We start from the raw sequence: 16,070 nt of genomic DNA, 5'->3' as shown, positions 1-16,070 counted from the left end.
ATGAAGCCTACCTTTTGTTTTCAGAAAATACAATTGAATATGCTTTTTCCAAACCAATTCCAGAAAAAAACACTGTTAAAAGACACCTTTAAGGTCTTGACAAACAATCTATTTTATTGTTTGTTTCAAAAGTTTAATGATTATCCCAAAACCCTTTAAAAATATAAAACATTGAATTTAGGCCACTTTCCGAAGGGAAATTTATAGCTGTGGACTGACATACAGTCAGTGATATTTTCAGAGGGATAGAATACATTTTGTTAGCAATGTTGGTCTATGCTTTTATGTGAGTTTATTTGCTTCAGGAAAGAGGAAGACAATCCAGGACACTCTTATGACACAGCACTTCCCAGTCTAAGCCATAAACTCAGACACAGTGAAATACGCTGGTTATTGAAAATAGAGAATAGTATTTCTAGAATAATGAAGCAAAGTCTAATTAGTAAGTCAATACAAAGCTCTGGTGGGATAAGTTTGCCCTAATTTTTTGTGGAAGTAAGGAAAGAGGTTAAGGGGATTATGAAGGAGTAAAGCAGTACTTAGGATCCTCTAAAGCCTCACTTGTAGTGTGTATAATAAAAATAGAGCAAAAGTTCAGATTAGAAGTTGTTTCCTTCTCATCTGCTAACTGCATATAAACAGTGACTTCATAGTCACAAAATAGTTGCAATCATAAGATTAACATGCAAGACAGTTAAATATAGACCTCAATAGGTTTTCTGAGTGCTGAGTTCAGTCTGTTTACTTACTCAGTGTGCAATTCCATTCACTTTAGTAGGAACAATTTCTATAAGAAATATTTACAGCGTGGAGAAGATTGTAACATGCATGTAAATAGTATTTTTAAAAATGGCAATAATTACAGTAGCATGTGGAGGCAACACTGAGCCTAAAAAGAGTCTTGGTGGCAAATTGTACTGCTGTAGACTAAATAACCACTAAGAGTGATGTGTATGGGAGGAATAGACTAATCAGTGTATGAGGATGTCAGAACTAATTAATCTTTGAATTAAGAAGCATAAGCAGAATAAACACATATACTTTTATCATGACCCTCTGAATAGATAGTATTTATGCTTCTGCATAGATATCCCTTTTACTCTAAGAAAGGGAAAATCATGTTTTACATTACATTTCTTTTCTCCCTTCAATGAGGGAGAGTTTTGTTCTATCACCTGAAAGTGAAATAACTCACTGAGACAAAATGGCAGTGCTTTCTCAACAACGATTTTTCTTTTTTTAATTTTTTTTTCTTTTTTTCTTCTTTTTTTTTTTAATAAAAGATGAATGACTGCATCTCCTACAGTCATGAAAATCTTCTCCACCCAAATTACTGTGGGCAAGATTTCCTCCTTCTTACCTATCTTCATTTTCTCTTTAACTCTAAAATTGTCTAATCCACAATTGCATTTCTGTAGAGCAATGAGGAACAGAATACAGGACTAAACAAGTGCTCATTTTCAACTGAGTTCAAAGATACTGTAGTGCTTTATGACAGCCAAGTTCCCATTTTTTAATTAAACTAAAAGTTGGTATTGGGTACTGTATCTTCCTCATAGTGTCTCAAAATTTAGTTTTACGTACTGATTTCCTTTGTTAGCATTATTCTATCTTCTCATGTTTTTGGGTTTATACATGCATGGCACTATGAAGAGAGTCGTAGAAGTTGCCTCCTTTATATTTATAGTGATTATAGCTCTTGACAAATAATTCCTTTGGGATCCTTTCCCTTGGTAGTACATAGCTCATCTAATTGTACCTTACAACAGTCACTTCCTGAAGAGCTCATATTTATCCAGAATGTTGCAATTCAACAATGTGCAATTGTTGAAGAGAAGAGATATTTGAACTGCATTATTACATGCAGAAAAATGGGATTTTTTTTCACAGCCCAAAGCTTCTGTAAGCAGGATCAGAGAAAGGTCATTCTTGGAAGACAGCATACAGGCACCCTCATGCCTCTCATTGCTTACAGTCCAGAAGCTTCCTGTAGGAAAGTAACTATTTGTAATCTGAGTAAAAGTAAACTAAGTCAAACTGATCATTTTATGAGGGCAAAACTTCTTTGAAGCTGTTCAACTTTGAATTAATCTCAGCAACAGTTTTTTCTGAAGACCATTTACTGAATTAGTATTATTTGCTTCAAATAAGACATAGCATTGGAGAAAGAATACACTATTGATTTTTATAGCAAATTCTCAAGATACCCAGGAATTATTTGTTTGGTGGGAAACTGAGCTATCCATTTTTCCAGCTAGATTGTACTTCTCCTCTAGCTCTCCTTCAGATGGGTAAGCCCAAGGTAGGGATGAAGGATAAGAAGCTAAGGGATCTGTCTATATAGAATTGTTTTCTACCTTGGAGAGCCAATTAAACATAAACTGCCTTGGGCTTTTAAGTGTCTTCAGAATACCAAAGCTAATGTCTCATTTCATATCTTAATTTATTTCTTTATTATTAAACAAAAATGTTTTAGTTTACATAGAACAGGTGTTATTTCTGTAAATGGTACCTGTTTGGAAATGATTCTGATTTAACTCACAATAACCAATTTTAACACTTGGTGATTTGTCCTTCTTGCTAGTATTGGAGGTAACAGTAGTCATCAGAAAAATTATCTGGCAGGTGTTATCCTTTTTTCCCTTACCTGCACGAGCTCTAGCAAAAGATTATCTCATTTCCTTCCATTTCCTTTAATACATGAGAACCAATATTGTCTCAAACCCAACCCTTTGTAAGGCTCAGATCTCACAAGCACATAAACATTAACATTTATTTAAGTCCATTGAATACATGTGTTAGGTTGAGCACATCTTTTTATATTATTTGAACAAGGGCCTCAATTCCCAGTATTGTTTGCTGAAGTTACGTACCCTTCTGCTTTTACTTAAAAATATTCATCAGATGTGGGAAACTATGTCAAAACATCCAGGTAAAGTGTTTTATTCTTCCTTTTGATATAATGAAATAACAGTAGAAGCAGCAATAATTATCACTTTCACCATATAAAAATTGTAATAATTGTAATAATATTAATAAAATTGTAATAATTGTAATAATAATTCTCCTTCCTTTCAAATACAAGAAAAACATCAGTGTTGGCGTTTTCGAATTATCCATGTTATATTAATCTTTCCGTCTCAAGATTTCCAAAGTAGAAGTAACAATGCCGTATGTGATGGAAGTCTATGTAAAATTTGTGAGAAGTGTATTTGTCTCAGAAATGTGAAGGGATAGCAATGAAATAATTTTTCAGTGGATGAATTAGGGATAGTAGACTGAAGGACTCATTGTCTTTTTGGCTGAAGGACATGCTGCTTGTCTTTATATTCCCATTCTAGTGGCACACAGCATTGTAGACCTTAGAGATATACAAGCGGTTTCATGGGATTCCACTCTGGCCACCAATGGATTAATTAACAAAAGTGATGAAAGTTAATTTCTGCTTCAAGGCTCAAAAGACGGGCTGAGATTTTGATTGAAAGATTAAAATAAATGTTCTCCATATTAATTTTAACTTTCAGAATAAGTTAGCATTGACTTCCTTGTTGAAAGTCTCCTCTAGTAACCTGTGATAGAAGACAAACAATTCCTCTGTTTGACTCCCAGCAACTATTGGAAACAAATAATGATATAAACATGAATAACTAGAATAAAACTAGTTAAAATGGAAAATCTAAGGTAGTAAAGTAAATTGAGTTGAAAGAATCTGAGAAAACCAGTCTGCTCATGTGTATTTATAGACAGATAGAAAATTACAATATTCATCTGAATGCCCTTTTTTATATTCCAGTTCTATGTCTCAGTGATCATACTAATAACATGTTGGAATTGCATCTGTGGTTTACAGTTGGACAGTAACTGGAACTGTACCACTGATTTCTGCTAGAATGTCTTCCAGCTTATGCTGGGTTTTGGTAGCAAGGAGATTTGTTGTCTTCCATGAGAGAAGCTAGAAGCTTCTTCCATGTCTGACAGAGCCAGTTCCAACTGGCTTAAAGGACCAAGTCCATAAGCAATGGTAACAGTGCCTCTGGGATAACCCTTTCATGAAGGGGGGGAAAATGTGCTGCAAAAAAATAATGAAAAAGGAGCCAAAAGAGAGGGCTGAGAATATGTCAGAGAAACAGCCCTTCAGACACTGAGGTGAGCGGAGAAGGAGGGGGAAGAAGTCATCCCGGCACCTCTGCTCTCTTTCTCAGAAGCAGAGATCCCCCTGCAGCCTGCGGTGCAGCACAGGGTGAGGCAGCTGTGTGCCTGCAGCCCATGGAGGCCCGTGGGTGTAAGATAAATAAACTATTTGGTGCAATATAACACACGGGGATGCAGAGATCCACCTACAACCCTTGGAAGTGCCCACTGTGGAGCAGGTTAATGCTGGAAGGAGGCTGTGACTGCTGAGTCACATTATGGATCCATGTTGGAGCAGTCTGTTCCTGAAGGACTGCATCCTGTGGAAGGGACCCACTCTGGAGCATGAGGAGAAAGAAAGAAGCAGCAAAACCAGCATGTGATGAACTGACCACAACCCCCAGTCCCTGTCCACCTGAGCTGCTGCAGGGAAGAGGTGGAAAATTTGGGAGTGAAGTTGATCCCGAGGAGAAGGGAGGGGTGGGGGGAAGCTGTTTTAACATTTGGATTTATTTCTCCCTACTGTACTCTGATTTGACTGGCAATAAATTAAATTAATTTCTCTTACTAGAGTCAGTTTTGGTGAATGGTCTCTTCCTGTTCTTATCATGACCCTCAATCCTTTTATTTTCTCTCCCGCTGCACAGCTGAGGAGGGGGAGGGATAGAGCATCCATGGTCAGCATCTGGTGTCCAGGCATGGTCAACCCTTTGCACAGCCATAAGCATTAATATAATAAGAAATTACCAGCCCAAACGATTTAAACCCCATTGATGGTTCTACAATCATATTTATTCTTCTGTACTTAATTCTATTTGCATTTCAATAGTACAACCTGAGAGGAGGAAACGAATTAAAAATTCCTTCTAGTTATCTCATAGGCACACACAAAAAGAAAAGGGGAGAATACAACTCACTTAGGTCTTGCAAACTTTAAAAAATTTTTACAACCATGGCCTAGTCTGTCAATTCCTCTGTGTTTAAAGCTAACCAAATTACAATTTGAAAACATGAAAAACCTCTCCTCTGAACCTGTTGAGATCCCATCATAAATACTGTATATTTTCAGTATATATGCAAGTGTTGTTCATACATAATGAATATCAATTTGGAGAAGTGCAGACACTGATTGCTTTGAGCAGAAAAGAACAGCAGAAAATTCTGCTCTGAAGTTTATAGCTCTTATGTGGCAAATACATAGACAGAAATATGTATAATAGATAATAGACAGAAATATAGCAGGTACAATTGGAATTTTTGAAGGTCTTGTAAAACGTCAGTGTAGTCCAGTGAGCCAGTCAAAAAAAGCTGTGCTCTAATAGGAAAAAAAGAACAGTTTGTTCTCAGGGCTATTTCACGCAGGATGTCCAGGAAAGGAGACACTCTAGCATCATTCTACTAACCTGATTCATGTTCATTATGTCCCATTGCCTTTAAAATGTTAACAGCCTGAAAGGTGGAAGGATGTTTGGAAATGATGTTAGGAAAGGAGGATAGCATGTGTGTATACTTGAGACAAAGGGAGAAAAGTTCAAAACTAAGACTAGAGGAAGCCTAATCCAGTAGACTTTTAGAATTCCAAAGGGTGCTGGAATTAAAAATTGTTATAAACCACAGCAAACATCTTTTCACTCTAGGAAATATGTTGTCTTACACTCCTAGTAAGCTAAAAACCAGTGAATGTACAGTTGCTTTTTTAACTGGAATTCAGTGATGGCACAGATCTTTCCCAACTCAGCGGTAAAATATATATCTATATAAACAAATTAATACCAGGAATTCCTTCTTTTCTTAATGTATTCACACATTATGACCTCTTAGCCTCCAACTGCTACAGAACTCCAATTCTGAAAACACACAGTCCTGGAATGATGCCATGTGCACACATTGTCACACAGTCTAAACAGGTATCCTTTGCCCAGAAATTACCACATCAAGTTTTGTCGTAAACTTCATGTTCAACATATTAAACATCTAATTCTTCCACAAGTACTCAGCCTCAAAGATAGAGACTGAGCTAGAGGCAGGGCATTTCCATGTTGACTGTGCCAAATTTAAGAAATTCCTACTTTCCTACATGCTGCCATTTAACATTCATAGCTTTCTAGAGGTAGAGCTTCACAGTACTTTGCCAAGTGGAGAAGAGTCTGTTTCTTGAAAATAGTCTTACAAAACAAAACTATCATACAAATGGGCCTGCTGGTACCAGCAACAGGAATCTGCAGTAACATGTTAATGAAGTATTTACCTATGAAAGTACACTTGCATTTGTGAATAGTTAATGAAACAGACAGCTGCACAGTTTGTTTGCTGTTTGGTTTTTTATAACATTTAGTTCCTTAATGTTAGAGGTAAGCTGTATCACTTACAAGCCAGAACACTAATTTCTTCCAACTTTTAAGAATCTGTTATGTCCTTCAAGCATTTCCCAAAATTAAGATGCTTTTAAAAATCCCAAGCTTCCTGTTTCTTCAAGACATTATTTGGGTGTAACAATGTCTCTTCTGGGAACTGCAGTTTTGCTTTATAATGCTGTTTTTTTCTCTCACTGCAACTGGTATTCTGTCTGCTGAACTCTTTGCAGTCCTGTTACATTTGCACAAAGACAGATATTTCTTCGTTAATTGGCATATTAAAAATTTATGGTGCACTAGGATGTTTAATATTTAAATACAATGTTTAATGTTTTCTGTTGCCATTTTTTCCAAAAAAAAAAAAGGAAACAAGTATGATAGAGAATGCTGTCCTTTTCCAGACAATTAGAGATCTTATTTTGAGTTAGCATTCAGGATAGATAACATCATTACTCCAGCATCAGTAGATATTTTTAATAAGCTGAAGGTCACACTACATTTTGATTCCCAAGGCAGCCAGCCTTGATACACTATGGAACTGTAAATCAATCTGGTTTTTCACTTTTTCATTTTTTCTGAGGACTGCTGCTGACATATAAAAAGGATTACCAATCAGCTACCCGAAGGGAGCCTTTATTACCTGAAGGGAGCCTACAAGAATTCTGGAGAGGGACTCTTTACAAGAGCATGCAGTGATTGGACAAAGGGCAATGGCTTCAAAATGAAACACAGCAGCTTAGATTAGATATTAAGAAAATCTTATTTACTGGGAGGGTAGTGAGGCATTGGCACAGGCTGCCCAGAAAAGTTGTGGATGCCTGAAAGTGTTCAAGGCCAGTTTGGATGGAGCTCTGAGCAACCTGGAGAGTCTAGAGAAAGTTGTCCTTGCTTATGGCAGTTGGGTTGGAAGGAGATGATCTTCAATGTCCCTTCCAACCCAAGCCATTCTATGATTCTATGATATGCACCATTAACATTAGACTAGAAGCTATTTTATCAGGGAATTTTCCATTTCCTAGTTAATCTGTTAAATACTTTCCACACAAAGCTTGGAGTCTACAAAGTACTAAATTCACTGGTGAGGCAGCTAAGTGCAAAGTCAAGATTTCAATCTTCCTGCTTTAAAGCGAAAAAGCAGAATGTCACAATTTAAACTGAGAAAGACCAGTGTTTAAAGCAGAACATGAAGAACCTGGGACACTTGCATTACATATTCTTCTCACCCCAGGCTACTTCTCTGTTTTTAAGCAAATCAGCTGCAACCCACTGACTTTCATGGACCAGTTTAAGACCATGTTCTCCTATCTGCGCATAAATCAAAAACTGCAAGTACAAAAAAAAATAATGTTATGTTACTGCTCAACTTCCTAGGGACCTCTACAAGCACTAAGAAAGTGCCTACAAAACTGTTTCATTCAAATGTAAACTGCCAAGATGAAGCAATGAGATATTAGAACAGGCCAAGACCCATACATGTTGAATTCTTTTGTCTAAGTCACATGTGTCTCACCCAATCCAGCAACAGGTCTAAGGAACTTTCCATGCTTCTTAGCATTTTTTCACTTACTTGGGATTAAAGTTATAGGGTGAAGCTTACCAACCCATATTCTGTTCTTCACAGAAACGGTGACGGGGCATTGGAATGGGCTGCCCAGGGAGTTGGTGGAGTCACCATCCCTGGAGGTGTTTAAGAAAAGTCTGGATGTGGCATTTAGTGCCATGGTCAAATTGAAAAGATGGTGTTTTGTCAGAGGTTGGACTCGATGATCTCAAATGTGTTTTCCAATCTAATTCATTCTGTGATTCTTTATTATTCCAGAGGTTGAGTCAGATGATCCAAGTGACAGCTCTTTACTTTTCTAAGAGGTCCTGCTTTCTGTTGGCTGACCAGTCTTGCTTTGCACTCCCATCACCTTTCTTAGCACCATAAGCTCTTGTTGGAGCTTTTAATTGAACCATTTGAAAGCATAATTTCCCTTCTTCGTGGTTAAATTTAAAAAAAAAAAAGGTTTGATTTTGATTTTGGGCTTTACTCTGGGCTACTCCAGGGAAAGACCTTTTTCATTTCAAATCTGTGAACCTTCTCCAAAAATGACAGTTTTGAGCTGGGAATAACTTTTGTTGTCATTACTCTTTTGTGACCTTAAATATCCCTTCTCTTATGTTGTCTTTGACACCCATAAATATGAAAGAAAATTATTGGGCAGATATTCCAGCTAAACTATAGAAGTTCCATCCTCAGAATAATCTTCAGAATTCCACAGCTGATACTTACTTTTCAAGATTATTTTGTTATTTTACACTTAATTAGCATCTAGGAATGCCCCAATTTGCTTGTTTCCTGCTCACAGTCATCCTTGGAAATAAAGATTGCTTTGCAGAGTTAGGTCCCTGCATCTGATAAGTTATGCAAGCAAAAGCTGTTTATTTAAAATCAAAATAGTCAGGACATATAATGCCAATCAATAGTCCAGTGATTTGGAAAGGTATTTTATTTGCAGACATTATCTTAAGTAACTATTTGAAAGTTTGTAGTACCAGAAGAACTATTAGGCAGCTGAAAAGGCACTACATTCTGGATTTTCCCCTTTCCAGAGAACAAAAGCTTTTTTTCTTATTTATAACTGATTGCTATTTTTTTCTAATGTATTTGTTTTAGTTAGTTTTGGTTTTTTAAAGCAAAAAAATATCATCTGTAAAACTCCTTTTATGAAGTTAGAGAAAAATCCTGAAATAGAGATCAAAAATGTTGTTCTAAAAATGGTCTGGCAGGAGTGCTATACAGAAACAAAGCAGTTGGTTTGATTCTGAAGCAGAATTTGTGCATAAGCAAAACAATAACTTACCAGACTTCAAATGAAATCATATGTCATAAGCAGAGTAGCATATATCAGATCACACTCTGTTGTTTGTCTCTTCAGGCTTCTTCTTATATTTGCCAATTATTATTTCTCCCATGGTGTTTCTTTTTAACATACAATGAGGTTATACACTGTTGATGACCAGGCAACATTAGAGAAAACTTATAAAATAGGAGATGTGAATCACTAGGAAAATGCCCTGTGAAGGAGTTTTATTTTAACATATTCAGCTGCAACATCATGATTCTAACCACAATAGGCAGCCCCAAATTTTATATGTAATTTTAATATCTAGCATCAGATATTTTTGTTTTCCTCATGTTATTAAGTTGCATATAGATAGAAACATTTCTTTGTGTGTGCCGTTTCCTTCCTCACCTGTGGCTCTGCTCCACCCAATGACACAGAAGATGCTAGGCTCACTAGGACAGCCAGCCACCATCTGAAATGAAATCTGGAATATAATGGACCTGTCTTTGCCTAGTATCCACATTTAAAAGTCGTTTAGTCACCTTGGCTTCACTTCATTTTAAAAAGAAGAAAAGAACTTCAATCTCACAACCGAGGAACACTTAAAAACCTACTCTAAAAGCACCCCATGTGCAGCCAGCATTTGGGTCTGGGGGAAGCAGCACTCAACAGCACCAGAAGGGTCATCCATGATCACCTCACATACCTGCTCTGCAGGCACAGCAGCCATCCTCCTGATCCGTGTGAGGCTCTGACTGGACAGGCTCCAGACACCTGAGTGGAGAAGTTCCAGATGTGGAATGGGAGGGATCTAGCCCTCAGTGCTCATTTTTCCCAGAAGAGGTAGCATTTTCCAATCAGAAGTAGCACACACTACATTAAATTTAATTTCAAACAAGACTGGCTTAAATATGTCAAAACCCATAAAAAAATATATGCTATTTGGAATTTTAATAAGGTCCCCAACAACTCCATTTGAATATGCTCTCATAATATCTATCAGGTTGGTGTATATACCTAGGTGCATTATAAATAGTTCGCTGTAAGTACTATTAAAAATGCTTTTATTAGGATAATTGATTGATCATACCTAAAAATTAACTCAGGTTTAGAATTTATGAAAAATGCTGCAGTGTGAATTTGAATGAAAGTTATGTAAATTTTAATTTCACCAGAAAGACTCTATGAAATAATGAAAAACATTTACAATTTTAGTAACCCAGTATACTCAACCCTAAGCAATATATTGCACATTTGATGCCTTTTATCCTATGTTCAGTATCTACATGTGAATGGCCTGTATTTAAAGACAAAAAGGACTCAAGGACACCAACTTCCTGAATAAAATACTAGTCTTGAAGGAACTAGTGCTGTCTCCTAAAGAAAGAATGCCCTCTACTGCTTGGTTAGAGAGCTGCTCCATAGCAAAAGGATCTCAAAACCATGTTTCATATGGACTGAAAACTTTGGAAAATACATATAACAAAAAATACAACTGTTGTACTGTCGTTGTTGCTGCTGTTGTTAACAACAACAACAATAATAAATTCTATCTCTGAAATATTAGCAGATGTGTTATGCTTATAAAACTAAATGTTCTTTAAAAGCATTTCTATCTGCTCTACTGTTCATTTTTCATTACATCCCTGCAGAGCATAGCCCAAACATCTTACCCTAAACAAATATCTATGTGGGATATTTTCTCCCCAATATTAAAATGAATAAATTTTAAAATAGCTAATATCTTTATTTTCAGTTATTGTTTTCGCATGCATTTTCCTTAAACTTTATATATTTGCTGCCTGTCCTCAAACTTAATACACCCCACCTTATCAATGTATACAGTCTCCTTCAAAGACACATGTATATTGTTTATCCGCAGTGCTTTGCCTTTGGAAACCAGCCAGCTGAATGCCTTGCACCTCTAAAACCTTCACAGCCTGCAATTTGGAGTCATGCTACCACACAGAAGTGCTTTAAAGCACAATCAAGAAGCAGCAGAGACATGCATGCTGATTTGTTTTACCTCAGCAGAGGAGAGGCTGATGAACGCTACTCTAGAAACTTACCTCAGATCTGATTCTGTTTAATATCAAATTTGTTCCTAAGGAAAACCTGTATTTTCTTAAAGCAATAGAAAATTTCCTGAAGTGGGCTTTAAAAAGTCACAAACTAGGATCTCCAGCAGCACATATTCATCTTTTTCATGCCATTTTCCCACTCATTTACTTGGCTGTCCAAGTAAGTAAAGAGAAAGTCTAGGGATGTGCACAGTAGGCTAATTTTTGTTTCTCTAGTAAGAGTTCTTTTGATTGTACGACACTAAAAATACAATAAAAAACAAAGACAGTTTAGTTAATGGCTGTTTAAAAGCACATAAATGATGAATATATGGAATACATGATGTTTTCTGTTTCATTCTTGACAGCACTTAACATTCTTGCCCATTCTCATAGCATGAGCTCTTTGGCAGTGTGGGAATTCAAAAATTTAATGCCAAAAGACTGAGGGATTGCACTGCCAGCAAACACATCTGAAACTATAACTTTGTCTTATCTGGCCCTAGATGTGGAAAAACACACTTGCAGTATCTGGAAAAAGGCATGGTCTGGAGGGAAGACCCTATTTTCTCATATGGAGAAATATAGAGGTATAAGACCAGGCTATTAGGTCAGGTAGTTCTACATTAACTGAGAGAAACTTACAGTGTATGCCGTAAGACAAAACATGAGAAAAGTAATTTCAAATCAGATATCACATTAGCCAGTATTCTCCAAACGCTTTCAGATCTTAAACAATGAGGCCATAATTTCTAGGAAAAGAAAATTTAAGTTTTTACTATTCAAAAATAAAATAGAATCTTTTATTTACTTAAAGAAAGAATGACAGGCATGTATAATCTCACACACAGAACTTGATTCAGTTTTATGTAAAAAACAGAAAAATCCAGTTTTATGCCAAACACACTGAAAACATCAATAAAGAACAAGTTATTTAGAGACATCTCAGCCTCCCTGTTAGTAAATGACTTTATTTTGAGAAGGAAGGAACTGCTAACTACACAAGCCTCAATCGATGTTTTGACCAAAGTTGTGTATATAAAACGAGCAACTCTCAATTCCAGACTAATTCAACATTATACTTAATTTTCAACAAGCAATGGCAGATGTAGCATCATGGTTATTCATGGACATTCATACATCTTTTCTGCAGTTATTCTTATGTTCTAGCCATGAGCTGACCTGATAGTTTCAAGGACACACTTCTCCAAGCCTGCATAACAGTAACAACCACAGGTAAGAATGACTACAGCAAGTGTGTACAAAGGTTTTTTATTGTTCTTCATACCCACACATGCATAACTTGGAGGGATAGATGTCTGTGACAGCCTTCACAGTAATAATAGTGTATGTGCCAAAATTTGCACATTTTCAGATCAACAAACACACTCAAAATTTTACCAATCTAATAATTCTACCTTTCCATGAGGACAAACTGAGTGTTCAATTTTCAGCAGTAATAAACAAAAATCTCATGAATATACTGTCCAAATATAATGAATATATTATCCAAACATTGTCTCCCGAATAGAATACATTATCAAACACCTTTTGCTTTCAAAGACTATATACAAGCTCCATGTGCATTTGCCCACAAATACTATCCATTGCATGCAAGCATACATGTATGTGTATATATACATACCTATCTATTTATCTATAGATGGATGGATGATACTTCCATATTAAGAATCAAGGATTTATCAGTATTCTAATGTAGCACTGAAATGAAAAACAAGATTGCAATGACAGCAGTACTATTTTTCATTGCTGCCAGGACTAAACCTAAAGGAAAAATGATTGCTGTGCAGCCTCTGATTCCTCTGCTGGGTGTGTCAAGAATATCAGCTGTTCGAGAAAGGAAGGAAACTCAAAAGGAATCAAGCTTGTTTAAGAAGCAAGATTCTTCCATATTCACACAAAATAGTGATCACTGAAAGCATTTTTTTCTTGAATTAGAAAAAAATGTGTTTTAGAATATTTTTTTATTTTATTTTTAATTTAAAGTTTCTTTTTAAGCACATCCTCCAGTACAGATGAATTTCTGCATTTCCACAAAAACCATATCAGCAGTAATGATAAGCTGGTTTCTCTTAAAGATATCCTCAAGCAAAAAAACAAAAAGTATTAAGAGTGATTTAGACTAATTAAATGTAAACTAATATGATTCATAAAAGTGGAGGATCCCTAATATAGAAAGAGAGAAATTATTTTTCTAAAATCATTCAGATATGAAAGCATGTTTATTGAATTCTAACAGAACTACAGCTAAAAAAAATAGGACAAGACTGACAGGAAAATTAATCAGCAGCATTATTCAGCAGCATTATTGAAGTCACATAAAAAGATACTGCATGCTTGTAGATTTTGCTATCTTAGCTTAGAGAATGGCACATAACAAACATCTCAAAATACCTGAAGGTTATAAACTCCAAAATTCAAGTAATTACTTAGCATTGCAAAGACAGTATAATTAAAAATAGTGGGATAATTGTAGACAAAGTGGGAAAAGCTTCTTGACCATGAAATTTGTACAAAACTGAAACAGCTTTCTTAACAGGGAGATCTGTTGCTCAAGCAATTTGAGTTAGAATGCAGAGCACACGTGAAAAAGCCCTATAGGGAATGCTCTGCATTGCTTTGGCAATAAACCTAGTATGTCTTTCAGCTATAATTTGTATGATTTCTTGGGTTTGGATATAAAACACATGGGAACACAAGTCAAGAGTTCATGTAACTATTGTTTTTGATTGAGCTGAGTACCATATGGTGTGATACAGGCAAGCTGAGGAACTGATATAAAGTTAATTTTAAGTTATGGAGATGCAAGATATTCCTGTCAATATTTTGGCCAAAAAATGCCACCTCAATGTATATAATAACTAGATATAAAATAAATTTAGATAAAATACACTGCAGCATCAAGGATTCCTCAAAACCTTCTTTACATATTAATCATTCCAAAATCTTCTTCATGTTTCCATCACTGTCAGAGCTAGCATTCGAACTATCTATAAGGAGCTTTGACAAGGCAAACTGGAAAAAAACAAGTGAGACTTCCTACCCAGAGGCTGCATCCATGGTTTTTGCTTAAAAATACTGATTGTGCGGTGTTTTTAACCAAAATAAGCCTTCTAGGTCTCCAAGACATCTCCACAGACTCAGCTAGGCCACTGCCACTTGTGGACTACTTCTCATTTCAGTACATTTTCTAAAGTAAGAAGATAAAGTCAGACATCTTTCGTTCTGTATTTCTTAGCCATCCTTTTGGGTTTATTAATAAAAACAGGATACACAAGTATAAAACCCTGGCAACAACTCAGTGAACCAAATGAGTGACTTAAGGCAGGCCAAATTGTCTTTTCTTTCTCATCCTCTCTTCCTCAGCAATTGTTTGTGAAAAAAATCAAAGGCATATGAACAAGACAGACTTAGGTACATATTCCTGAGTTAATATAATACAATATAATATAGTATTAAACAGAGCTAAAAAGATGTATGCGAAATTTTTCAGTCTTCTAGAGCAACCATGCAATGTAGTGCTTAACACAAAAAAAACACCCCACAACATGCACATGCACAAGTTTAATACTTTCTAGTGATCAGCAAAAATCCCATCCTGAAAGATGGCAATTTTTCCAAACACAAAATTTTCATCTTCTTGCTTAATTTTCATACATCTGAAGTTTTATTTGAGGATAAAGTAACACAATGAGAAAATAATTTATTTTTAAAAGTAATTAGTTAAATTATTTTTTAAATTGCCCTTGCCACTTAATAATAAAATCTCTATTATGAATATGTTAGTACCTGGTGCAAAACTCTGTGGAAAGAATTAAGCCCCCAAGCTTTTACAGTTTCATGAAGACATTCTACATATAGGAAATTAAACTGAAATTTATGTCACTTTGATAATGGCATCACTTAAAACCATAACAGTTAATTAACTAATTAACAACTTAATTAAGTCAGCACTTAATTTACTTACTTGAGTTCATTTAAATTCCCCAGATGAGATTTAATGAACTTCTAGAATAATTTCTGACTAAGCATGTGATGTATGTTTCTCTTATCTAGGAGATATTTCATTAAACTAAATGATTTAAGACAGAGCCTAGGAGCAAGTTTTTACTTTACAGCATGCAACATTCCAAAACTTTGCAGCAGTTTACCTGTGTGTAAATCTGCAGTTTAGGTGTACGTGGGAAGACAAAGCCTTACAGGAAGTTTCCTTTTTTGGGGAGGAACCACAGGAACAGTCCAAGAATTTTCAGTCTTGCAGTCACTTTTATTTTTAATAGTTTTTCAATTAGCCCTCATGATTGGAACACTCACTTCTGAGGGTTTTCTGAGTCAGGGATTTTACCATGCTATCCTAGTCCAAAAGCATGAGTTTGCACAGTTCTAGCAAAATCAACGCAAGATACCTCAAGAGAGCCCATATGAGGCTGCATAAGCTAGAGCTAGGAAAACTTTTTTAAAGTTTTAGACCTAAAACAACATTGTTTTCATAAAACTTTTTTAAAGTATCCTTGAGGGAACAGAAGAAAAGAAAGATTAAAGGAAGCCTAAAAAAAAAGCAGACATTCCACTAGGTAAAGTCGTACCATTACACCTCTCTCAAACTTTTTCTTATCACAGGGTCAGAGCTGCTTGCGCACGATGTGCGAGCTGGGAGGAGGCGGACGCCCGGC

Source organism: Molothrus aeneus, chromosome Z (assembly GCF_037042795.1).
Source record: "Molothrus aeneus isolate 106 chromosome Z, BPBGC_Maene_1.0, whole genome shotgun sequence".
Classification (NCBI taxonomy): Eukaryota; Metazoa; Chordata; class Aves; order Passeriformes; family Icteridae; genus Molothrus; species Molothrus aeneus.
The sequence above is the reverse complement of the archived record's forward strand: the minus strand, read 5'-3'. Positions refer to the sequence as shown.